The sequence below is a fragment of the Pezoporus flaviventris genome, unplaced genomic scaffold (genome assembly GCF_033815535.1).
Source record: "Pezoporus flaviventris isolate CSIRO_AGI_PZ_B2104156 unplaced genomic scaffold, CSIRO_AGI_Pfla_v1 ptg000002l, whole genome shotgun sequence".
Lineage (NCBI taxonomy): Eukaryota > Metazoa > Chordata > Aves > Psittaciformes > Psittacidae > Pezoporus > Pezoporus flaviventris.
The window spans coordinates 8,822,854-8,847,801 of record NW_026892550.1 but is presented as its reverse complement, the minus strand read 5'-3'; the positions used below and the strand labels follow the sequence as shown (position 1 = coordinate 8,847,801).

At 39.9% G+C, this 24,948-nt stretch overlaps 1 protein-coding gene across 8 annotated transcripts in view; it reads left to right on the top strand.

Annotated features, from left to right (window-relative positions):
• SORCS2 (sortilin related VPS10 domain containing receptor 2) overlaps positions 1-24,948 on the top strand; it is a 546,630-nt gene that overhangs the window by 133,923 nt on the left and 387,759 nt on the right. The window contains exon 1 of one of the 8 annotated variants that reach the window (XM_061468499.1): positions 6,698-6,834. The exons of the other annotated variants lie outside the window; for them this stretch is intronic. The gene's annotated coding sequence lies outside the window, so the exon portion shown is untranslated. Of the gene's footprint in view, positions 1-6,697; positions 6,835-24,948 lie in introns of those variants that run through there. 8 annotated transcript variants of the gene reach the window in all.

The window sequence follows — 24,948 nt, the reverse complement described above, 5'->3', positions numbered from 1 at the left end:
CAGCAGTATATTTATAGTGGCAAAACTTGCCCTATGCACATATGGCCAAAGAGGCCAGGGTCAGCCCAACCCTGCTTGAGCTTGCTGTACCTGTTGGTACTCTCACCTGTCCTATGTGCTCTGTAAATGAGCATTACTTTTCTGTCACGTGAAATGGCTTCGTTATTAAGGGATTGTGCTTTCCTGCGGGCAGGCTGCATTTCAGACAGCATCTTGGCACAGAGGAACTGTCTGGTCTCAGGGAGTGATGTTTTCCTCTGCTTTTGAGTGTATCATATGTTTTTCTCAAATGAATTTCTTAGTCTGAAAGTGATGCCATGGTGTGTGGATCAATACTGTCCCTCTGTGGCATGGTGTACAGAATGCCAAATGTGTTTGGCAATGTGTTGTTATAAGGCAACTTAGCAGAGCCAAGAAGCCTGCAACCACCACTTTCATTAAGGGTAATTATCCTTGAACAGCTGGGATAGGAGCAGGAGTCTGAATGGTAATTAGCTGCAGTTGATAGGAGATGCATTTCCAGGTTCCTGCACTATTTTTCTCTCTGTTTAAAGAACAGTCTGAGGGAATTGTGATAAATCCTGAGCCCTTGCTGTTGGAGAAGAGCTGTCTGCCTACTGATCAGCTCAAATGAGGATGTTCTTTGCATGACCGTGTGGTCTTGCTGCAGTGAGAAATCATCCTGCACTTGGATGGTTTGGGTCTTTGTGGCAACATTAACATTTTCCTGTCTGTTTTCTCAACAGATGTATTGCTTTATTTTTGAGTTTTGTGTTGTAATAAAGTGAAAACCACTGCAGGTCTCTTTTAATTCAGTAGTGTTATACAGGTAGAGAGATGTGTATGCGTGTTGCCAGTGAAAAGAATTACCAGACTTGTAGAACCAGGCAGATGCAACCTCAGTCACAGATAAGATTGTGTTTCTGTCCATCATCAACATCTTCAAAATGTATAGTTTCAATAGAAGTTTGGTGCTAGATTTAAACGGAAGATAACTTCTTATTTTTTAAACATTTTTTTCCCCACAACCTTCTTTGGTATCATGTTATGGTGTGAGTAAATAGCATTGGAAGAGCTTGACAAGTATGTCCTTGCTGCAACATCTTTTCATGAAATGAGAGAATTTGTAAAGAGAAGAGAGAATTAGAAAAGCTCTTATCATGCAGCACAAATCTGCTAGACACTTGATCACCCTCACTCTGTCCTTGGATAATAACAGTTGTCCTTACCTACTAATGCTTATCTTCAAAACTGTTTTCAAGTATGTGTTAATGAACTCTTGGAGCACTATTTAACCATTAAAAAGAGTTGCCTGATGGAAAACCGAAGTAAAGATGTTAGGTAGCACATACTTTTCCTGTATTGTATTTCTTTGTAAAAAAACACTTCTTGTTAGCTTGGAAGTAAAAATAAAGATGCTTCAGTGCTTTGCAAAGGACCCCTGAGGAATTGTGTCAATAAGAACCAAGGGCATACAGCATGTCTGTGTTAGATGATGGGTCTTGGAAGGGTTTGTCATGGATGTACACTTAAGTTGTGTTTCCTGGTTGCCCAATTGTATTTTCCATGACTGGCATTTGTAGTGTACTATGTAGAAAAATTATTGACTTCTTTTCACATTGTTTGTGAAGAATAAAGGATAACAATTTCTCTAAAGCAGGTGTAAGTTTCATAATATTAGGTTTGACTGTGTATACTTAGAAATGCCCTTTTTCTTGCTACTTCAGGCTTCTTTTCAGTGAGTTAAGGTTTTCCTGTTTTCTGTTGAAAATCTAAAACAATGGGTTCATTCCCTCCTCCAGTTCTAGGAGAATTTCAACATACTCTATTTATGACACTATTGAGAATCACTGTTGCATTGTATTGGGGGGAGTGGAGAGGACTCCAGCAGAGATCAGAGTATTTGAGGAGACAGGCACAGGTTTTTGCTGTATGCCTTGAGGTGAGTTCTTCAACTTTCTGAACGCCTTTTTGGAAGTTTCTGCCAGTCTCTGTAGAGGAGGCCATGCTGATCTATCTGCTAATCAGTAGCAGAAGTTTTCATCATCAGGTACATTTCTTTCTTTGATAATTTTCCTCGGCAAACCACAAAGTCCAGTAGTTCATGCTGCTTCTTTGTACAGAGAAGGTTGTATGAAGTCTTGGTTATAGTGAAGCCTAACAGAGAAGAGATATCCTGAGCTTAAAATAATAATCAATTTATGAATAACATAATCTGTCCAAATACCTCCTTTGCAGCAACTCTTTTCCCTCCCCTCATCCTATTTTTTGGCTATTTTTCCTGTCCAGCAGGTATTTGCTTGTAGGTTGTATGAAGTTACAACTTAAGAATTGAAATTCCCCCATTTGTTGCCAACATATAGACCACCTGGTGCCTTGATAAGTGCTCTGTTACCTGGGAATTGTCTTAATTATGTTCTGTAAGTCTTTGTTCAAGTCACAAGTCATTTATTCAGGGTTTGGGCCCAGCAGGTAAACATTTTCAAATTAATTTAGGTTGCTAAACAAAAACCATGTAGATCTCTTGAATGCCGATAACTTGCACTTCCTACTGAATTAAGTAGGAAAAGAGATTATTTACAGCGTTTTGAAATTTACTGTGATTGCTGGTTAAATGACAGGGTTGGCTTTTACTAGTCTCTCGGCTTGAATATGTGCAATATTATTTGTATAGAGAGAGAAGTTTATTAAGTGTCTGGTTTGCATATTTAGAAGGGACATTGGACATGTGCTAATGAAAACACTCCTATAAATTACTAGTGACCACATATGATTATAAATGGCTAAACATGAAGATTTGTTGTCCTCTCTTACCTGTTTTACATAAAGTAAAACAATAAAGCTGTCTTAAGAATCTCTATTATTGCTTTGTGCATGCAAATATAGCAAATGCTCGAAATATTGTAGATACTGAAGGTATTAACAGGTGAATGATTTTTCTTTTATCTTTTTATATAAGGGCATAACTTTGTTTACATGGACCTTCATTTACTTTATTTTCCACCCTCCCCTTTCATTGAAAGCCACAGAATCTTTCTAATTTCTTTGCTGTCATTATCATAAGCAGCTTTGTCCTTGTCCTTACTAATGAATGACAACCATTAGAAACCCAGAGTTGGCAAAATCTGTACAGGACTATATACAGCATGAATGGCTTGGCTCCCAGGGCTGCAGTGCTGATGGACTCAGAGCTTTACAACAGCAGACTTGTATCTTGACCAAACTCGGATGCTCATGTACAACAGGGGAAAGTGTTCCCCTGCCAACCCATATCCAGTTGTAAATCGGGCAGGAAATAAAGCTAACATACAAGCAAACTAAAAAATCTCTGAACAGATATAAATGTCCTTTAGTGAGTAGAGCATGCCTATGTCCTGCTGACTGATTAAGAAGATGATTGTGAGTTGGACATAAGCACAGCCTCGGTTTCTGATGAAGATGTGCATCAATTATGATGATACCTGAATTTATAGAATCTTAATTTCAACAGGGTCTGTCGGCAGAAGCATATCTTGTGTTAAAAGTAGTCATGGTGGTTTATGTAGCAAACTTCAACCTTGGCATTGGGTTTTTTTTTTTGTAGCTGGAACTGGGGACTCCTGTTTATTGCATCTTGAAATATGTGCAGTTTTGGTTTATTGTCATTCCCACCGTTGATAACTTGTCCACCTTTGGGAAATGTTAGCTGTTTTAATCTGAGCTAATAGTGGTGAATATTAATACTTTTTAGTGCAATCCTTAGGTGTCCTTCTGTGACTTTGTTGGTACACACCTTGTGACTTCAGCACAGTGACCATATTCATAGAAAACATTGAGCTTGCAGAAAATCTGTCAACAACAGAATTTGATTTTATAAATACATAAACTATACTTTTAAGGTTTCTTTGGGAAGATATCACTTCAACATGCATCTGCATCCATCCATTGTAAAAAAAAAAAGATGACTTTTTTTGTACCTGGGTAAAACCGAGACGTTACTGTCGAATGTCGTGCTGCTTATTCTGTTAGCGTTTATGAATTGAAATCTATTTAACTGAATTTGCAATTAAAATACAGATTTTCATCAGTGAATCTAGCTCAAAATACTGTACACGTAGGGGAGGAACTGGAGACATCGGACCCTGTGGAAGTGTACAAGAAATGCAACCTCTGGCTGACATCTTCTGCAAGCCTGAGGCATCTGTCAGCAAAGCTGTATGTGGATGGACTACTTAGTCACCAGAAGGTGGGTGGTACTGAAAATAGGTTTGTGAGACTGACTGTGTGTATTCAGATTATACAGGTTGTGGGGGTATTTGTGGGAACTGAGGAGCCTCTGTTGCAGGAACACATAAATAATGGAGATTTGAACTACCTTGGATAGAAAAACAAGTAAATGCTTAGAAAAAGGGTACTGGGTGCTTAAGGGGTAGGTGGTACGGCTGGATTTGGAAGAACATAAGGCTGCTAAGTCAGCACAGCATATCCTCAGCCTGATGCTGGTGTTTCCATTTCCCTGTGGCCTTTGCTAGTAAGCACTAGGCAGCTCATCTGAAATTCCGGTTGCTTCCAAACAGCCAGCCATGATGTAGCTGGTTTGCAGATGGTTTCCTCTGTTGTTTTTCTCCTAAAGAATTCCCACTCCTTGCTTGCTGGGATGTGAGGGTATGCCTCTGCATTTTGTAAGCCATCTAGATCAAAAGGGACAGAGTTGACAAGAGTTATGGTAGCTTCCTCTTGAGCCTGTTCCTCCTATTTGTGTGCTGATCTCCACATGCCTTCCTCTTCTGCATGTCTTTGTAGTCATTTCAGTGGGACAATGTTTACTGTAGTAATCATACATTGATATGAAAGGGTTTATTGGAAGTCAAGAAGCATCAATTGTATCAGCAGTAATTAACATTCTTTAAATCCTTGATCCTCATCCGTAACAACAGAACATCAAAGACCCTGAAGATAAAGGAGCAATAACATCTAATGGTGCAGAGACTGTCATATATCTACATTTGTTTAGTAAGAGTTTGAAAGCAAAACTAGAAGTTCTATTATTTTTATTACTTACAGGAATCCAACTACTTTAGTCTATCATTCATACAGAAGAGGTGTATACTTGCCCACTATTGTGAGGAAGAGCAGAGAGATCATGGTTAGGCAGCAAAGAGGCTTTCTAAAGACTCACACAGGTTGAGGATCTGGGTTTATTCTGCCAGTGCTTCAGAACTGACATCACACTGTGTAGTGAAGAATGCCAGAGTGTTACCATCTTTTCCTCCCTGTGTCCCTGTGGGATGGTTCGTTTTCCACTTCCTTTCAGAGAAACCAGAAATGTTTTTTTGATGTATGAATTCCTCCATGTTTTTAATTACCAAGAATAATCTAGCTAGCATCCTAGTGCATATGTGAAAGCTTTATGGCAGAAAAATAGAAAAAGGAAAAAAAAAAGGAGAATATATTCCATTTCCCCTGGTTATTTACATTTCAGTTACAAGGCCACTACTTGCTGGTAAGGCATGCTTTTGTTTCTTTTCTCTAACACTTCTTTCATATTCAGGAGTGGTGTCCTTAAGCCACATGTCACTGTTAGTTACTTACCTGTGAGCAGAAAGGATCATTCCCACCCTTGTTGCCTCCTGAATAGTTAAACCACAGTGGGCCATCTATTAAGGGAGGCCCAAAATGAGGCAGGGGGGCAGACTGTTCAGTACTGGTGGGTGTCTGGAAGAGGTGGCAAAAGTCCTTCTGTGAACATCTTGTAGGTGTCATTCAGTCTCAAAGCCTGGAATAAAGCTTTATTATCTCTCGTATCAAGCTTCTTACACTGGAGGCAGTTCTAGTGCTGACCTTCGTTATTGGACAGGCACACTTCATATAGTAGTTCAAATTCCTCTTCATTTATTGTATGAAGGTTAGTGGACCAGGCTGAAGTATTATGTTTCACTGCTGTATCCATGGTTGTTTTAACCCATTTATTCTTCTGCAGCTGTTCCACTGTGTACTTGGAGAAGATACCCTTTCAGACCAGCTCACATGAACGGATAGGGCCTCAGGAAAGGTCTTTTTCTTAAAAAGTACCAAAAAAACCCACCTCCCCAAAGCCCCCCAAACAACAACAAAACCCACCCAATAGCCACATCTGAATAGCTACAGATAACAGAGTCCTGCACTGAGTGTCTGTATGGAACTCTGCCCAGAAAAATGTCTGCTGTACTATGGAAACTGCCCTGTTCTGTTCTGGGTGACCTTATTGAGAGCACAGTCCTGCAAAACCTGCAAACAGAAGCAGATTGTTAACTAGATCAGTAGACTAAACTGCTATTGAACTATGTGAGGCTCAGCAGCCTTAGTTTCCTTTGGTACACATATTGATGAGCCAACACTAATTTCTCAAGCTGTTTATGCTTCATGTTGTCAAAAGACCAATCTAATGCTTTTTCATTCCCTTCAGATGGCAGAGAGAATTCTAACCTGCATTTTTCTTCCCAAGTTAGGATGACACTGAAAAACATGGATTCAGCTAGTTTCTGCTGCTGGCCTAGTGTTTCAACCCCCTTCTCTCCCCCTCCCAGCTGCACCTACTAATCACTTGCAGTAGTTTCCCTTACCCAGCCTTTATCTTTGTTCACCTGACATCAAAATCTGGTAGAAACAGCAGTCTCAGCTAGAGCTTTTTAGCTTAAAAGCACCCTTCCAGGTTCATTGCAACAATATCCTTAGGGACTTGGCTTGATTACACTACATGGAACTTGTTGGAACTGCTATAGCGAGTAATTGATCACTTAGTAAGCATGCTTAAAGCTTTGAGAATGAAAGAGGACTGCTTTGGAGGGGCATCTGGTAGGACCACCTTAAACAAAAGTAAGGGTTTTTTTTCTATCAATATGCTGGGAATTCTTATGATGCTGTCATCAAAGGGTGATCTTTCTTAGTGCAGCAGTATTAGAAATAATGGGTATTAAATGTCTATATGTACATATACAGTGAGCAGATCCTTCTCATTCTCCTGTGAGTAAATTCCTCTATTGCAGAGGCTGGTGATGAGTTATGATTAATTTTTAACTTATGGAAAGTAAAAATCTTAATTTATTCCTAATTCAGAAGTTTCCCCCCATGCATAGACTTGCTTCAGGGCCTCATGTCAGACCACACTGTAGTTTTGCAGCTGTCAGTGCCTCCCTGTGTCTGGTAACAGGTATCTGGGCAACTCTTCATGTAGGCTGCTTTATTAATTGCTTCTGGTTATCCTTCTGCACCACTACTTCTCAGTTCCCTGGTGTGATTTGTCTGCAGTTCAGTCCCCAGTGTTCTTTGACTTCACATTATCTCTAATGTCAGCTGACTGGGGACTTGCCTTATAAACGATCTTTCTCATCTCATCTTCAGGATACCAGTGACTAGCTTGCACATGGACCTTTTCTGTTTTTTTTTTAATCCACTTTCCTAGCAGTCATTTCTTCAATTGTTACTTCTGGTGTGAAGTAGTTGCCCTGAGGCTAAGAATAAGAACCGATGTCTTTAAGAAAACCCCAGCTTCAGCATCTGCTTTATGAGTCTGCGTATCACTTGTCTGTAGGTTTGTGCAGTGTGTTTGCATTGCTCATCAGTGTATTAGGAAGCCCCCTTGCTAATTGCAAGCTGACTTTTCACAGGCAGTCTCTTATGTTTTACATCTGGGCACAGAACTCTAGATGGGATGCCCTTGCCAGGTCTGGCACAGCTGGGTTTGCTTCACTTAAGCAGTCTCTTAAGACAACTGGCATGAGGAAAACTGCATGAAAGTATTTGGAATGCATACAAATAGGCATTCAGAACTACTCCTCCTGTCTGCCTTCTGGCTTGCTATCCCTTTCAGTTTCAGAAAGCTGGTCTTTTCTGCCTCCTCCCCTGCTTAGAAGCGCTGTAAGCTTGCACAACTATCTCTAAGACCCACTGAGAAACTGCAAGCAAGAGATTTTGGTATCACTGCTGAAAATGCTGAGAAATACAATGCAGCTTTTTCTTTAGTATTTTCATGTATGGAAAGCTATAACTCCAAAATTCAGGTGCAGACATGCTTGGTTTGATCAACATGATGAGTAAATTTAATCTCATATGGAAATGCTTTTTTCCTCTGAATTTACTGGCAGTACTTAGTAGTTTGGAAGATCAGAATTCTTGAACACAAAACCTTACCATTTCATCAGACATAGGTAGGATGCTACTATTTGTTATTTACTGTAATAGGTAACTACTGTCTTGTTACCCACCTGTAATGCTAAGATACAGGTCTGCTGAGGTTTTTGGCTGGGTAGGTATGGTTTCACTTGGCAAATGCATCTGGCTTTCTGGTTTAGATCACCCAGAAGTGACACAGCAGATTATGCTGGTAATCACAGCCAATCTGATATAGAAAAAAGTGAAGAATTTCAAAATGTCAAAGGAGAAAGAAGGAAGAAGAGTATTTTTTATAAAAGGTTACTCTTTACCCAAAGTGTGTTGGTTTATCTGTGTGTTGTATTGCAAAGGTGGAAAAAGCAAGGGCCCAAGTGTGGTTGGGGCTCAATAGTGTAATTCTGAGGGAGAATAACAATATTTCCCATTATAAAAAGAGATCACAACCAAGTTGCGTTGTTGTTATACTAGACATTTAATGTTGGAAACACTTTGCTTTAGAAACCTAGATTTAGCAATGAATGAATGAACATTCAAGGCCAGGTTGAATAGAGCTTTGAGCTCTGTCTGGTCTAGTGTGAGGTCCCCCTGCCCATGGGCACTAGACAATCTTAAGGTGCTTTCTAACCCAAACCATTCTATGAAATAGGTAAGCCAGGAAAGGAGAAGACAGAAATCCAGGTATTGGTGGTAATGCATCATTAGCAGTAATCCCAATTGCCCAGCCATTAGGGAAGAGCTCTTGTCAGGCAGATGAGATGAATAAAGCAGTTTTGTAATGAGAGGTTTTTATGCTCCTAAACCCAAACTTGCCAAGGGTGGAGTGTAGCCTGGATAAATTGCACCATATGCTCGTGGGTTGTACTGAACCCCTCAGCAGAAAACCTGAAAGCCGGATGGGTTTCTGTGCCTCTTCAAAAGCAGAGTAGGTGTCTGGAGGGCAGGCTGATGGAGGTAACAAAATCACTGCAGTGTTCTACCAGGTGCCATCTCTAATGTGGCTCAGAGCCAAGCCTGAATGAGCTTCCTGGCCCTGTATCCCCATGCATAACTGTGGTTCCTGCTGCTTAAGGACCCAGCTTGTCTGCACAGCCTGCCAGCATCCCCTCACTGCCACAGTGGGCAGAGGCTGGTGAACAGAGGTTTCCCACCATGCTGGAGAGGAGCATGGGGCTGGAGCCAGTGCTGTCTGCCATCACTGTCTGCCATCACCCTGGTGAGTGGTTTAGGGAGGGTGGGCATATGCGCCCAGCACTAGTGGAGGCAGGCACTGACTATGAGAGGCTGGAGGTTCCTCTCCTGCACAGCCAAATGCAATTTAGTCTATGCCTCCCAGAAGCTGAAATATGACCCAGCTCTTCTGAAACAATTTAGCTTTGAAAAGCTGTACATCCTGCCCAGTCGTTCAGCTTTAGGTAGCAGGAGGTCTCATTGGGTCAAGATGCATTGAGAGTGCACATGTCCTTGGACTTGGTTTAGTTTTCCTGGTTTTGAGAGCAATGCTGTGCATAGTTTATAATATACAGAGGGAAAAACCCTCAAATGTGAGCATGGTTTCAACACTGCATGTCTCGGTGAAATTCCTTTTCTCCTAAACTCAGAAGCTAGCTCCACATTGGAGGGTTAGTGCTAAGGGAAAGAGGCAGCAGGAATAAGCAGAGGCACAAACCAAACTCCCATGACTTAGATCTCTTGACGTAGTTTGCCAACATCTTCACAAGGGGACTTGGCTCATATGTTGAGAAAACCCCCGTGTTGTCCATACCCACTGATTTATAGTTTGTTTGAAAGTTTTTCTTTAAATTGATTAATTTTTAGTGCATGCAGGGACCAGTGACTTGAATCCATCACAGTGTACGGGAGCACAGGGCAGTGGTCTGAAGAGCCTGCTGGCTTACAGAGCTGAAGGAGTTGTTGAGGTTGTTTTTGGTTTTTTACTCATCACGTGCCATAAGTGCTAACTATATTTTTACTCAATAAAAAAAGACACTGTTGTTAGCATTGCATTGCCTGGAGCTGTTACATACTCTTACAGAGTCATTAGGAAGTTAAGACATTGGTAAAACATGCATAGAATTTGAAAGGTGTTTTTTACTTGTAAGGCTTTATATATTTATATATATACATATTTATATATATATATACACAGACACTGCTGAAGAAGAAAAAAAACAGCCAACCAAAAAAAAAACAACAAACCCAAACCTGAAAAAAATCAAAGCCAACCAAAAGAAAGAGGAAATTCTACTAAGGAATATAAACCAACTTCTGTGTAACTGTGAAGAGTCTGGCTAAAGATTCAAGGAAATTCAGAATTAAGGCTGAAAATCTATGTTGAAAATCAGTCCTGATTTTTATTTCTTTGTGTATTTTACAGTAGTAAGAATGGAGGCTGGAGTTGTTAGCCCTTTAGCTCTGAATCGAATTCTAAGTCCAACACTTAATATTGAAGGAGAAGGAAGAACAAATCAGCTTTTTGTAAATCAGTTTTTCTTTAATAAAGCAGTGTACTATTTCTGTAGAGGAGAAGGTCCTCAAAAAGTTGTTCTTCACAGGTAACAATACCTCCAGCTTGGCATGCTAAGATAGAAGCATGAATGCCATCTCTCAATAGCAGCAAACATTCATAAGAAGTGCATAACATGTAGGTAGAGGAGTGATATGAAAGCAGAGGTTGCAGTATTCTGCAAACTGAAGGTGATCAAAAATCAGGATATTAAACTTATTCAGAAATCAGTAAGCATCTTAGAGTCCCTACATATATGTATATATTTTAATCAATGTATTATATACAATCAGTGTAAATATAAACATATAATCAGTGTCCATTATATTCCTACCAGTGTTTACTTTCTGACCTCTGAACAGCTGGAGTTTACTTGCTGAAGTCTTTTGTACTTTTCTTTGAGATTAAATATTATGACACAACCAGATAGAATTTATAAAATAAACGATTTTCTGTAGTAGGTGTTTAATTGCAGTGAAACCCAGAAGTGAAAAACAGTAGTTATAAACCACTGATGCTGAATTCTTTTCCATTTGGTAAGGTCACTTAAAGCTTTGCATTTTATTGATGGAGAAGGGCAATATTTACAAGAATTTAGGTGAAATGGGAGGCAGAGAGGAGGAAAGTTGCCTTTATTTTTTTAAAGTAAAGAGAGCTTGCTGTTCCCTCTCACTGCTGGGCTGAACAGTGTTTCCTCCAGATGCGATGAGACCTCCTCCTACTGTTTCACTTTCTTTTAGACACTGAGTGCACATCAGCCGGAGTCAAGGTTGTTGACAACCACTGCCTTTGAGATTGAAAATAAATCTCATGATCTAGAACTCAGAGAAAATATTCCCTGGATTTCCCTCGAGAGCACTAATCCCTATTTTTAATTGGGAAGCAAAGCTTTAAAAGTATTTTATTAGGCCTCATGTTCCATGAAGTAGAAGAGTAATTTGCACAGAAGCAGCTTTGTATTCCAGTGGTAGTGAAGGAAATGCTTGAAATGGGCATAAAGGTTGAACAGAAATGCATTTCAAGTGTGCTAAACAGCTTTTAGGAAAACACTGCTGCCTTGCTGGGGTGTTGGTTTGTTTGTGTGTGGGTTTTCTTTTTTTTTAAATGTACATATTCCTCAAGAGATAGTAGGCCATATTTAAAGAAGAAATCTACTAGCTGCCTCACTAGGAGGCCTATTACCAGTTGCTGGCTTCTTCACATTTTTATTTAAAGCCTTAGAGCTTTCATATTCCAAGTGTATCTGGAGACATTACCATGCAGTTCAGGGTCATTGCAGGATGTCTGGAGTTTAAATTTGCTCTGTGCTCCAGCATTCTTAAAATACTTTTTTAACAATTTTAATACGTTTCATTGGGAAAGAACTGTCAGAACCATCACTGTTTCTATTGAAGCTAGCATGCCTGCATGATGCTGTAAACAAACTGATGCCCACAGTTCTCTTGCAGTACTAAGTTGTCTTGGGTAATGCTCTTCCCTTTGCCCTCAATCCCCCTCCAGCATCACATGCTTTATAGCTGCTGTAGACATGTGTGGCTGCTGTAAGCTGGACGCAGGCAGGCTGTGCTGAGACCACAGACATGCTCTGACGGCTTTTTTTTTATGTAGAAGACACACGTCTCTGGAGGATTTTTGTGGGTAAAGAAATTCAGTTGCTGGAAACTGAAGGATAGTCATGCCAAAGACAAACCAAAGTAGTTTTGTCATCTTGCAGTGTAGAGCTTTTTATTTGCAGAGGAGAATGCTATATTGTGGTTTAGGTTCTGCAAACTGGATCTGGATCTGCAGATTGGAAGGGTTGACTTGAATGTCTTCAGAGTCTATGCTGTCAATAGGTATCGTTCTAAGGCTCGCCTTTTTTCTGTAATTCCCCTTTTAATACAGAATTATTAACTTTGGAGCTTGCAGTCTTTCTGCCAGCCTTGGGTAGTCAACTTTCAGCTAAGAAATTCTGAATGCAGTTTGTTGCAGAAACACAAAAGCCTGAGCTAATTTCTTCTCATATACTTTAAAAAAAGGATGAAAGGCTTTCCTTACAGCATCTCTAATGAGTTATTTGGATTCTACATCTCCCTCTGCACCTCACAATAGAGAGTAAGCAGTCAAGTCAGGACTGATTTTACCTTAATAGGAAATATCTATGTTTCCAGTAGAAAAGAATCTTGAATTTACTTAAATTCCTTACAGCTCTAAGTAATTCAAGGCATAGCACATCCCCTGTAGATCTGATAGCTGAAGCAGATAAAAACACAATTAAATTTAATAAAGTGTAGATTTGAATCACAGTTTGGCCCGAATGTAACCCTAAAGTAAGCGTCTTGTATTAATATTTACAATAGATATCAATCACTGCAATTAGTAATAACACTAATGAGACAGAAGCAAAATAGTAACCTTATTAAAATTCTCATTTCAGGAATGTAATGTGACTCAGGCATTTGAAGTGAAAATGGATGCACACTGATTAAATTTGAAAAATCATGCTTTTGAGTCTTAATCTTCCTTATAGTTCGATTTGACACTTAAGTTTCACAGTTACCTACAGTGGAAATGCAGTTTTCCATTAAAGTAAATGGTGGTCATCCTTGGAAGTGTTCAGCACCAGGCTGGGATGTGGCTTAGAGCAACCTGGTCTATTGGAAGGTGTCCCTGCACATGGCAGGGGGGGTGGAACTAGATGGTCTCTGAGGCCCCTTCCAACCCAAACCACCTGATGATTGTATGATCAGGAGAAAGAAAGCTGGAAGATCTGGTCTTATAGCAGACTCCTGCTGGAGCAGGTTTGGTTATCATTTCTCTCTGGGGTTGTCTAGCAATTCAAGTTTAATTTTGCATAACCTAAAGTAATTAGGAATTAGGAACATTTATGGTAACCGTAAAGCAGGTGATGATAGTGTCAGATGTAGTATTGATAGCATCAGGTGTGGTAAATATGTGGTGATAAAAATACTGAGTTTTCAGGTACTTTCCCTACTTTTCTAATCAAAACAACACTATAAAATAGAAGTGCTTGATTTCATATTGCTGTTATGATCTTTCTCCTCACTCAGACAGTAAAAGAGTACAAATACTTCTCCCCATATCTTAGCCAAGAAATGCACGTTTGAAAATGGATTCTTAGGAGTTTCTACAGCATCTATTCTCCTGCCAGGAACCCTCTGTTCTGATCCTGATTATTTTCAAGCTGCAATCATGTAAACCATAATGATGATGAAAGATACTTGGTGCTGTAAGTAAGGATTGTAAACAAGAGTAGAAAATGATTTTCAGTGCTGTCTTGTGCTTTGCAAGCTTACCAGCGTGACCTGTTTCATGACTGCAGCATTTGCAAAAACAGTCTCACAGTTTCTTTGCCATCTTTCATCTTAGACAATCTCTCCATCTTCTTTTTCTTCTCAATTTCAGACTTTCTTCCTTTCTACAAGACCTATAGCACAGAAGTTTCTTGTGAATGCATCATGCAGAACGTTCCTGACTGTAGCAGAAGTGTCTGTCCTGTTTGTTTTTTTTTTTTTATTGTTTGTTTTTATTTTAAACTATAAAGGATCCCTTTTGTTTATATCGTATGGGTTGCATACAAAGAAATGAATCAGCTTCTGTCTGCCAGTTGTAAACCTGTCACTTCTGTTATTAAACACATTTTCTGTAGCAGCAGATGCTGCAGTTGCTGCTGCAGCCAGCTCCTGCTGGCTGTCTACGTTTGGTAAGTGTGGAGTAGTGCAGTTTGCGAAATTCTAGGTAAAATGTGGTTTCTGAGCCACTGCCTTTGGTTCTTTGCTACTTTGCTGTCAAGAATCACCATTACTCCTTGGTTTTGGAGATATTTCCCCTCCAGCTCCCTATTCAAGTGTTTACCATCTTAGAGAATTTTCCCTTTTTTTTCCTTTATCTTTTTTTCTGCTTTCCCTGTAATAATACACTCTCTTTAGCTGATCAGACTTCGAGAAGGCCTGGTGAGCACTGCTTTTCTGTCTTACCATTGGACACAATATTTGATGTTGAGTTGTGTTTTGTTCAGGCCATTAGCATGCTGAAATAATTGATTATAGAATAAGAAAGAAATCTGTTCTTGGTCTTTGGGAGTTTCTGCCTCATGCTTGTAGTTGGATCTGTACAGGTAGAGCTGTTTTCCTCCTAGAGGATGAATGATGTCTATTACTTCTGTGTGGATGTACAGGTTGGTGGTTTCCCTGTGTCTATGAATACAGTTGGTGAGAGCTGCTGTCCCCTGGGTGCCTGTTTCATGGCCAGTAGGAGAAGGTTAGCTTGGCTTGTTAGCTGGAGAGGTAGCATCCAGAAAAGCACAATTTTTGACTAAGCAAAGACTGGGCAATCCGAAGATATTTCTGTACATGTAAAATGAATTTCCTCTTTCCTCCTCTTCATTGGATCTCAGTTCATGGGTTAAGCACACTGGCTTTAGGGTCTTGCAATATTGTGAAATGTGCTGTATATAGACTTTATATGGGATTACCTAGATTTACATGTTCTCTGGGGAAGGGATCTTTTGAGCTTAGTGTTTGTGAAGCATCTAGTACAGTGGGTTCAATTAAAGACCTAATGTGCAGTATCGTCATGAAAACTAATGACCTTTCAAAGTTCAGGGAAGAGCTTAAGTAAAAACAAACTAAAATCTTTCTCATTACCTGCCTTATACCCAACTTTAGGTTCACTGCCGTGTCAGAAAATCTTTGCATTTAAATAGCTCCAGATAAAAGCAGAATATACAGAACAATTACAGAGGAGATGCAGGGCTCCGTACTACTTGGCTACCAACCATCATGACTGTCTTCCCTGTCACTCCTATTTATTTTCACATACTTTCAGATTGCTTTCATCCTTCCCCATCAATTTGAAAACAGGTTATTTCCTTTTTTTCTCACAACGCTTCTGAACTCCCAACCTGTTGTTAGAGGCCCATCATTGTTCTCTTGGGTTTAGGACAATTTTCCTTACCCTTGATTGGACTTTCATTGATAACTGGGAATTTGACTGACAGGAGAAAACTGCAGTCGTTTTCTTGCCTTTCTTGCCAGTGGTTTGGAAGAGAAATTTCCAACCCATTGCACAGTGCTAATACCTGTATGTACCTCATACTGGGGTTCCATATAAATTTGGTCTTATTACTGCTGACTTTTGTTTTGCTGATAGCTCCTGCAAGTCTTTCCTTCACAGGAGATGTTTCGGTACCTTAAAACTCATTTACATCTGTAAATCGTGCCTGCAGACTTATGAAAGTAAGATGGTAATCTTAATCAGATGACTGATTAAAAGTAGTCTTTTTGTATTCCAGTTGAAGAATTCACCATCTGTGATCTTTAATTAGACTTTACACTAATTAGATATGACAAAGCTGCATAGTGCCGAGTTTGAGGAAAAATTTATTAGGTATAATATATGGCTGATTTGGTTTTATTGCTCAACTGTAAATAAAATCTTCCTCACATTTCCTGGGCATCCATATTTTCCCACTCCTGTAGGTTTAAAGAATTCCCTTTTGGTCATTAATGGCGTTATGTCGGTTGCTATAGTGATACCGATTTCCTGTCTCAAATTATTGTACTTCAGAGGTACATGAGGCCTTTTAATCTTCTGTATTTCTTCCTTTCCCATTTCAGTCTTTTATTTTACAGATGCACCTACTCAAGGGCTAAATTCCTGTATTGTTGGTCTTCTTTTCCACTATCTGTTGGAAACTAGAATTAATATATACCTTTCCCTCATAGGACTAATGAAGATTTCTCCTGCTTTATTCATACCCTTACTCAACATTTCTCTCTGTATTGAAGCCCTAAAAACCTTATATTTAGTTTTGTTATGGGTCACTAACCTAGTGAAGCACAGGCTGTTCACCTTGACCAAATCAAGAGCAGCTGCACCCAACCAAGTGGAATGTGCACATGGATAAACAGCAGCTTGTTGGTCATGATAGATGCTACGTTGAGTGAGATGCTACTGAAATTCAGTGTAATTCAAGGTGGGCCAAAGCTCCATAATAGAACTTAATGGGGACTGAACCCCAGCTGAGGCTGCTGGTTTGGTGATACATGTAGTAGAAAGAAACTATAGAGCAGTATTAGCTGATCAGTGTTCCCTTTGTTTCTTACAAAGTTCACGTGGCAGTTGAATTTTCTATAAGAATCAAGCTGTTTATGGGGGGTTGTCACTATTGGGCATTGCTGTATTGCTTCTCATCCTCTATACATCCCTTTGAGGGTTGCTCTGCTGAGAGATGGGTGTGTACTTGTTAGTCTTTTGATGCAATATTCCTGTTGATTAGGTGATCTGCATTTGAGACTTCCTGCAGTATGACACTGCTAGTGTAACCTTGATCATCAGCATTTATGGAATTTGGTATGCTGTGTGCAGTGGGTAACCCTAAGCAGCCTCAGTTCAAAGGTCCCTATTGCTAAATGCCTTTCTACTCAGGAATCACTCATACAGGTGAATGATGCTATTTCGGATCCAGATCACATCCTAAGAACTTTGTGGAATCAGGCAGACTGCTAGAGTTTCTAAGCAGCAGGAAAAAAATCATTACTGAATAAGGTTAAAAGGAAAAGATTCCAGGTGGGATTACTTCATTTCTGAATGGGCAAAACATGTTGGGGAAGGTGCATATAGAATACATTCGGGAAAGTCGGGGAAAGGAAGAGATCTGTGTGGCCAGAAGCAAGTGATGTGTTTTTATTTTAGCATGCTAAAACTAAAGGAGAAAAGAGAAGCAAAGAAGACAGATGTGTGTGGATCCCAAGATGAATTCATGTCCCATGGAATTATACAAACATCATTGCCAGCCTACTAAATTCCTGTATAACTGAGAAGGAATGCACAATATGCTCTTCTTTATTAACGTCTTTCTCATTTCGATATATGTTGTTCTACCCCATTTTCTTTATAATTGAGGTACTCTTCTTATTTCTGTCCCTTGAGTGCCAGTCTAATGTGGTGGATTTATGCTGTTTGTTCAGCAAGATTCCTACTTTCCCAAATTCTGTCCCACGTGCATTTAGCATAATTTTGTTTGCACTTCCACTTGCTGCCTGCTTGTTTAGCTTTTTCTCCCAGGCCATTAGTTCAGTTCTATTTTCTTGTTGGGGACAAATACTTATTTCTGAGATGGAAGAAATTAAGTCTTCTATGCTAAAATAATCTTGTCCAGGATACTTCAGATGTAGTCTGTTGTCATTCCCTTGAAATCCATATGTGATGCTATAGATTGGTCATAGAAATAAACTGGGCTTCTCATGCTTCTTTTCCAAACAATAGAAGTTTCTGTGGCAGAACCAGTTGGCAGCAGGTGGATCCCAAAGCAGTATCTGCACCACACCAGTAACAACTATTTGCTTTGGCTGCCAGAAACTTACCCTGTGGTGTTGTCTGGTTTATTATTTTTATTGCTGTTCTTGGGTAGCAGCTGCTTGCTTCGCTATCTGTTTTTAGCTGCCTGTGTGTGGGCATAAAACCCATGTGAGGATCACTCTACTGTGGTTGTAAAAGCAGAAAATAGATGTATTTTCATCTCTCAAAAGATCTTTAGATGTTTTCAAAGAGAAGTGAACTGTGGTTGTGCAGGGTGAAAAGGGTCTTGTGCTTTTTAACTCCTCTATGATGACACAAGGGACAACTGTATTTCTTTCTACTTTTTCTGTTCATTTGATTGATACTGGGAATTCAAGGCTTGTCTGGCTCAGGGGAATCCACAGGATTTATCTTTTCTCTCTTTTATTTTGTACTTATTTGACTTCATCCCTATGATCGGTTTAGAAGTATTTTTATTAGCTTTTTAACTCTAATTGAATTGTGGTGCTATCTCTCCACCTCAACTGTAAGAGTATGCTGTTACCACGTCTCGGAACCTGGGAGAATGTTGTAAAAGAAGCCAGGAAGAGCAGGTCAACCAGGGTATGAAAAATATTAAGCTTGTAATATTTTTCTTGCTTTTTAAATTTGAGGTGGGAAGAGCAGACCTAGATTAAAAATGATGTAAAATGAGTATTTCCCTAGTTACAGGCAAGGTAGTAAGTCAGATCCAAGGTCAATCTAGGAGACTCAACAGGCACACCTATGACACAGCTCAGGCACGATCATGTGCTAGAGCTGAAATGAGGATACTGAGCTGTGGACAAGAGGGTGCATGGGTTGGGGTCTGAGGTGAGGCTGCCAGGGCAAATAAAGTCTATTGGTGCTCTGAGGACCCTGATAAATTTAACTTTCTTAAAGTGTTTGCTAGAAGAATCTTACAGCCAAAGCTACTGTGACAGGTTAGAAGTGCCCAGTAGAGCTGAAAGGTGGATAATATTGACTTTGAGAATGAGTGAATACTTGCTTTCAAATGGAGCAACTATAAGGCGATAATATCATTGCAGCAGTGGGGTGGGTGAAGCCTGTGGAGACCTACGATTCCAGTTCTTGCCCTCCTCTTACCGAAACTTCTTGTACAGTAAAGGAGCTGTGTAAGGGAAAAGACAGTTATATTTCTTAGGAAAGCTAAAAGAGATGACAATTGCAACTGAATTACTCTGAAAATAATCAATGGACTTATATCACGCTTGCTACAAAGCCTGGCTTTCCAAAATGTTTTTGTGCTTTTCCTTTCCTGTGGAAAGGAACTGCAGGTGATACTCAGTTCAATTTCATATCAAAATACCCAATTTCAGATAGAAATCAAGTATTGCTGCTAATAAAGAACTGAAGTTGCTGATGTTATAATTTCCGTAAAAGATATGGATGCAAAGGGAGATGATAGTGAAGAACCGAGGTCAAAAAATCACGTTCTTTAATTCTGTCTGACTAATCATAAAAGTACGTGGTTTCCCAAGTCATTTGTCTTTCAAATAGAAGACTCTTGTGGTAGGGGTATCTCTTACACAATGCACTTGGCCTTCTGCCAACAGATGAGGGCTCCAGATTGATACTAATGAGAGAAATATTAATGCACTGTAGCATGTCAGTTATCTTGAAAAGGTCTCCAGCAACCATTTATCACTGAAATTTCACATCTTGTAGCTGGGGACCAAATTGTGCTACATGTTAGAATAGTTCTGCCAAATTTGATCCATCATTAACTTTCATTTGTTGATAATTTGAACATGAATTTTTATTTAAGTTATGCATCTTTGTCAACTTGATGGAAAAGTCCTGAATTGCCATGTTGTCATTGATGATGAGTGATGCTGTTTCACAGCTGACACTCGACTGTATTCTGAAATGGTTTAAGGCATATAACTCCCAGGAAAAAATCCTGAGACCAGGGAATTTATTTGTTGCGTTTAGGGGGAAGGAAGACTTTTATGGTGTAAATTGGATCTTCAATTACTGAATCATGCAAAGAAATAATGCACAGTAGGGTTTTTTTTTTTCTTCTTTAATTGCTAGGGTTACCAGGCTTCCAAGCAGAACAGGATAGTTATAAAGTGGAAAGATAACACCAGAGTAAATTCTGTTCATCTGCTAGCTGGTTTGAGTGGGTCAGATGACACACCTGAGGTGCAAGAAGGCAAATGAATCCATTGTAGGGGATGTGAAGCAGTCACAAATCTTGGCACTAAGGAACATTGACATCAATTGCCTAAGACTTCAGATAAAGGCAACATCCCACAGGGGTTTCAGCAGGGAGGCTCAACACAGAAGCATCCCCCACCATAATATTGTGGGAAATCCTTTGGCTAAAGGAGTTTGTTGGGCTTGTGCAGTATAGGATGGCTACTCCTTTTTACTACTACTACAGGATAACATGTAGTAGTCTATGGAAATACATATCTTTCTGTGTAAGATTGGACCGTTGCAAAGCTCATCTGCTTCTTTTCCCTGTGCAAGGCATACTTTACACAACAGCTTAGACTTGTGGGTTATTTTTTGTGGTGATGCGTCTTTTTTAAAGTTCTCAAGTAAAATTCTAGGTGACATGTAGAACTCTGGTCAGAAGGAACTTGGAGAAGGCTCATACGTAGTAGATTTTAATCACAGTTTAATATACTTCTGCGGTGTGCTCAGCTACTGTTTTCAGGAGTGTGGTATAAGATGCCTGTGTTGAACAAACAGAATGGAAATCAAATTGAATGTACTTAAGCGACCATTATATAATTTAACAAGCTTAGGTGATATGAATTAAAACCATAATGAAAGAGACGAGAGGGTTAAACACTGACTGTAGCTGTATGAAGTGCCTTGGAAATGGAAGCAAAGCCTTGGTATTGGGAAGAAACAAACATGTTTTCTTTCTGGAAAAACTATGACTGACCTATATTTAAATGGACAGTGTAGATGATTTCGTCATGCCAAGCTCAGGATTGTTGTATATGTTTTATGCCTGTGTTTGATATAATTTACTCTTCTGAGAATCTGTAGCAGTATGAAGGCCATAGGTAGCCTTTCTCATCACTTGGTATAGGGATTAGACCCTTGCATCAAAGTCAAGAGGCCATGGTCGTCATCATTTCTCCATTATCCAGGGTACTGAGAGGTTGGCGTAGGCTTTGTGCAATGTACCTCATCCAGGATATGCTTGGCGTGTAATTTAAAGACCCTTGAATCACTGTACTGAGTTCCCCAGGTTTTTGGAAAGGCCAATTAGCTTTGGTTGTGAACATAAAATACTTCTGTTCTGCTTCTAGACAAAACCTGGGCAAGAAGCAGCAAAACTGAATTGTTGTATCTGAACTAATAAACCTTAGCGTGCTCTGCAGAGACCTACATCGATAACCCTGCACTGTTAATTGGCAGCTTCAGTAATTTGACCATGTCTGAACAAAATTGACAGAGCTGCCAGCATTTTTGCACCTCTGTCATATTGTCCCAGCCTTACAGTGACCAGCTGCTGGTTGTCACTATCACTAGGAGTTGTTCTGATCCCCACCGCAGCAAGCCTTGTGCAAAGAGGTGGTTTTTTGCCCTGAGCATGTGAAGTCCTGGTGTCTGTTGTTGTACTGAGTATGGGGTGGAGACAGTTCTGTTTCTCAACCATTATGCTAAATGAAGACCTGACTTTGTGTGGTCTTATGGTGGTATCTCTTTAGGGAACCATGGTACTTGATGAGGGATTTCCTTCCTGTTTCCCTTAGCTTTTAAAGCAGAGGGCTAGTGATAATACAGCAGGGTGGGTTTGGAAAGAGTGCTGCTGAGGTGCAGGCTCAGTATGGGACTGTCACAAATGTATTATGTCCAGCTGCCTATGCTACCTAGTGTTAACATCCCTGGAGATGTAATTTATCTGTTCTTTTAAAAGCATCATGGTTCATTAGGGGGTACATGAAGAAAATCACCTAAGTAATATCTCGGTTTGCCTGTTTTGTGGCAAGTTGAGTATGGCTCTGATAATGGGCATATGAATGTCTCATCTAACAGCAATATAAAAATCTCCAATGCATATATCTTAGTAAATAGTAAGAAAAGCTTTCAAATTTTCTTAAGAGTTTGTTATTTTCTAGGTAGTGTTTAAATGATTCTAAACCCCATCTTACAAGTTTTGTTTGTATTTCCTGTATTTTTGTACATCATTTTGGATCTCTTGATATTTACAGTTTATTGCTTCTTAATGTTAGCATATCATTTACTTAATCAGCTCCTCTCATCTACTAATAGCATTTAAAGTTGTGCTTCATGTTCAGGTTTGTCAGAAAAACAAATGCATGGGTCATGGAAAAAAAACCCAAACCAACTCCTGAAAAAACACCCCATTTCTTCCCCCCTTTTGCAAGAATTAAAGAAATATAAAAATCAAACAGTGTGTATGTATTGCAGGACTCTGTGATATGTATAGCCAGAGACACTATTTGGGTATCGTGTAGAGAATGAAGATGCTCCTTTACTTCACCTGTGTCGGAAACAGGTTTTGAGTCTGGCAGTCACTGTTGAAGGAAGAAGTTTAGGATGTTTTTCTAATGATGATGCATATATTTCATTTAAAGTAACTAGCAAAGGTTTTGATGAAGCTCATAAACTTAATAGCAAAAAACCTACGTGATCTTAACATGAAAAACTCCATAGTAGGAGTATGACTATTCATTAACAACCCACTTAGCTCATCACTGGATTAAGTGATGTGATTTAGTCACCTTCATTATTGCTGCACCATGGAAACCAGCTGGATACAGAAACTTGTGTGTTTTGGAGGACAAGTCATGGTCAGTCACCTTAGCAGTGAGGCATAGGGGAATTGTGGAATTTATTTTGCTCAAAGTATTCTGTAAAAGGAACAATTTACATTTCGGTTGTTGCAAACTTTTTGCTTATTGATGACGTAACTTTTGCAAGAGAAGTGATCCTTGGGGAAAACAAGAGTAGACATCGTTATAACAAACTGTTGCTTTCTGTATGCAGTGTGGAGGTTCTACCTTCTCCCTTTACACGCATTCACAGTTCACCTAAGTTTGTTTTCAGTTTGAAGTGTTGCCATTCTTGCCTTGGGGGGGGGTAAGAAAAGAGAAAATTAAATGGCAGGAATCTGTGTTACCCCTTAACAGCATTGGACTGAATACACTAATGGGGTCCCAGACTGACAGTGTGTCTCGATGTTTTCCACTGAAAAGCATATAACCTGAATGGGGTCTGAAATACACAGTTTGAAGGTGTAAGGCCACATGGTCCCGGCTGGTATGGTCTGAATTACACATGTATAACTGTGGTCAATTGAAGATGGCTGGGGAGTGAGTCCACCCATACTCCTCAGTGCGAGCACATTGCTCTGAGGCTGTTGTTGCTCTGTCCTTGTGCCTGCCTTAGATAAGAGAAATTTGTCTGCTGGAGCTGCACAACAGTGAACAGCCTCTGACTGCCTTTGGATGCCTGTGACAAGGTCATCTTGGTGCACAGCCCTGGGGAAGGCTCTGGGCACAGCCCTCTGTGCTCTCTTACCCTTAGTCCTGGGGCTGTGTGATCCCTCAGCAAAGGATCGTGTTGGCCAGCACACTGTTCCTGTGCCCCCTCCTGGAGCTTGTTGCTTCTCACAGGTCAGTGTGAGTCAGAAATGAGAGCCTGGCTCTGTGATCATTAATCCCAGATCAGGGGCTCCTTCATCATCCAGCAGCCCAAGTGTGATCTGGAGCAGTGCTGTCAAATTAGGCAGGCAGTACAGCGTGAAATCCTTGCTGGCTTCGTGCCTGATGCTGGAAGACAGATGTTACCTGATCCATAGGGGTGATTAGAATGGTGCAGGCAGATAATACCTGAGACAACATAAAGCTTGACAATGGAAAATTAACTTTTCAGCATTTACTCATCAGATTTGAACTGTCAGGGTGACTTAATACTGGAGCAGTGCTTTGATGGGGGATTTTCAGGAGCCTGAGGGGTAGCTCTGCTGTAGTGTCAAACTGCAGTCTAACTTTGCTTCAACAGCTGTTTATGTAATGCTGGTGGTGAAGCTTTGGAAGGAAATGAGTGGATAAAGTTCCTTGACTGCTTTTGAAACCTTACCATGACAGAGGTCTGTACGCAGTGGGTGCTGTAGCTCTTCCTAACCAGCAATCAGACTCCACTCATCGCAATTAGTGGGCAGTCTAAGCCTGGCTACCAATGCGCTGCCTGTATGCAGTGCCATTAAAAGAATCCAACTGCAGATGAAGCACAATTTGGCATATTGCTGCATACTTTTTTTTCTCAGCTTTAATTTTTTAGGCAATTTTATTGTAATTTTGAGTTTCTTCCCATTTCTTTTTCTTACCCACAGCAGGAGAAGGAGATTACAGTAAAATAAGTTTTTCCTTCACATTATCAGCAGCATGATTTGCCATTTTAAGGGCAATGTTTTTAGTCTAGCAATGTGTTAGATATGTTTGTAAAAGAAAGGAATGCTTGGAAATACAGCTTTCCACCAAAAGAAAAATTAGCTGAAGTGTATATCTTACTGAGTTTTGTGAGGAAAATCTGGTTGTAAATTGATGCAAATTATTTGCACAATCTTAAGAGCTGTTTAATACCTTATACCTAGTTAATACTCTCCCTTCCAAATCCTGACCAGCTGCAATGAAGCATCATTTCAATAGATAATTTTACAGTCTGCGGAAGAAGGGGCTCAAAAGTAGTCTCTGAGGTAGATGTTCCAAAATCATAGGGTTGTTAGGGTTGGTCTATAGCAGGAACTCGCTGGTGCAGATAACTTGTGTGAATTTGAAGACTCATGCTTTACAAAATTAGCTCATTTTGTAGGTTGAAACTACAGCAACTCTCAGAACATTGTCTTAAGGATATAAATTGGTCTTAAAGGATGATTAGAGGAAGGGCAGCTTTTCAGCCTACAACGTGCTACTTCAAAGTTACAAACGTTAAGGGGAGACTTCTTGCTGTAACATATCTGGCATTATCCTCTTGAAGAC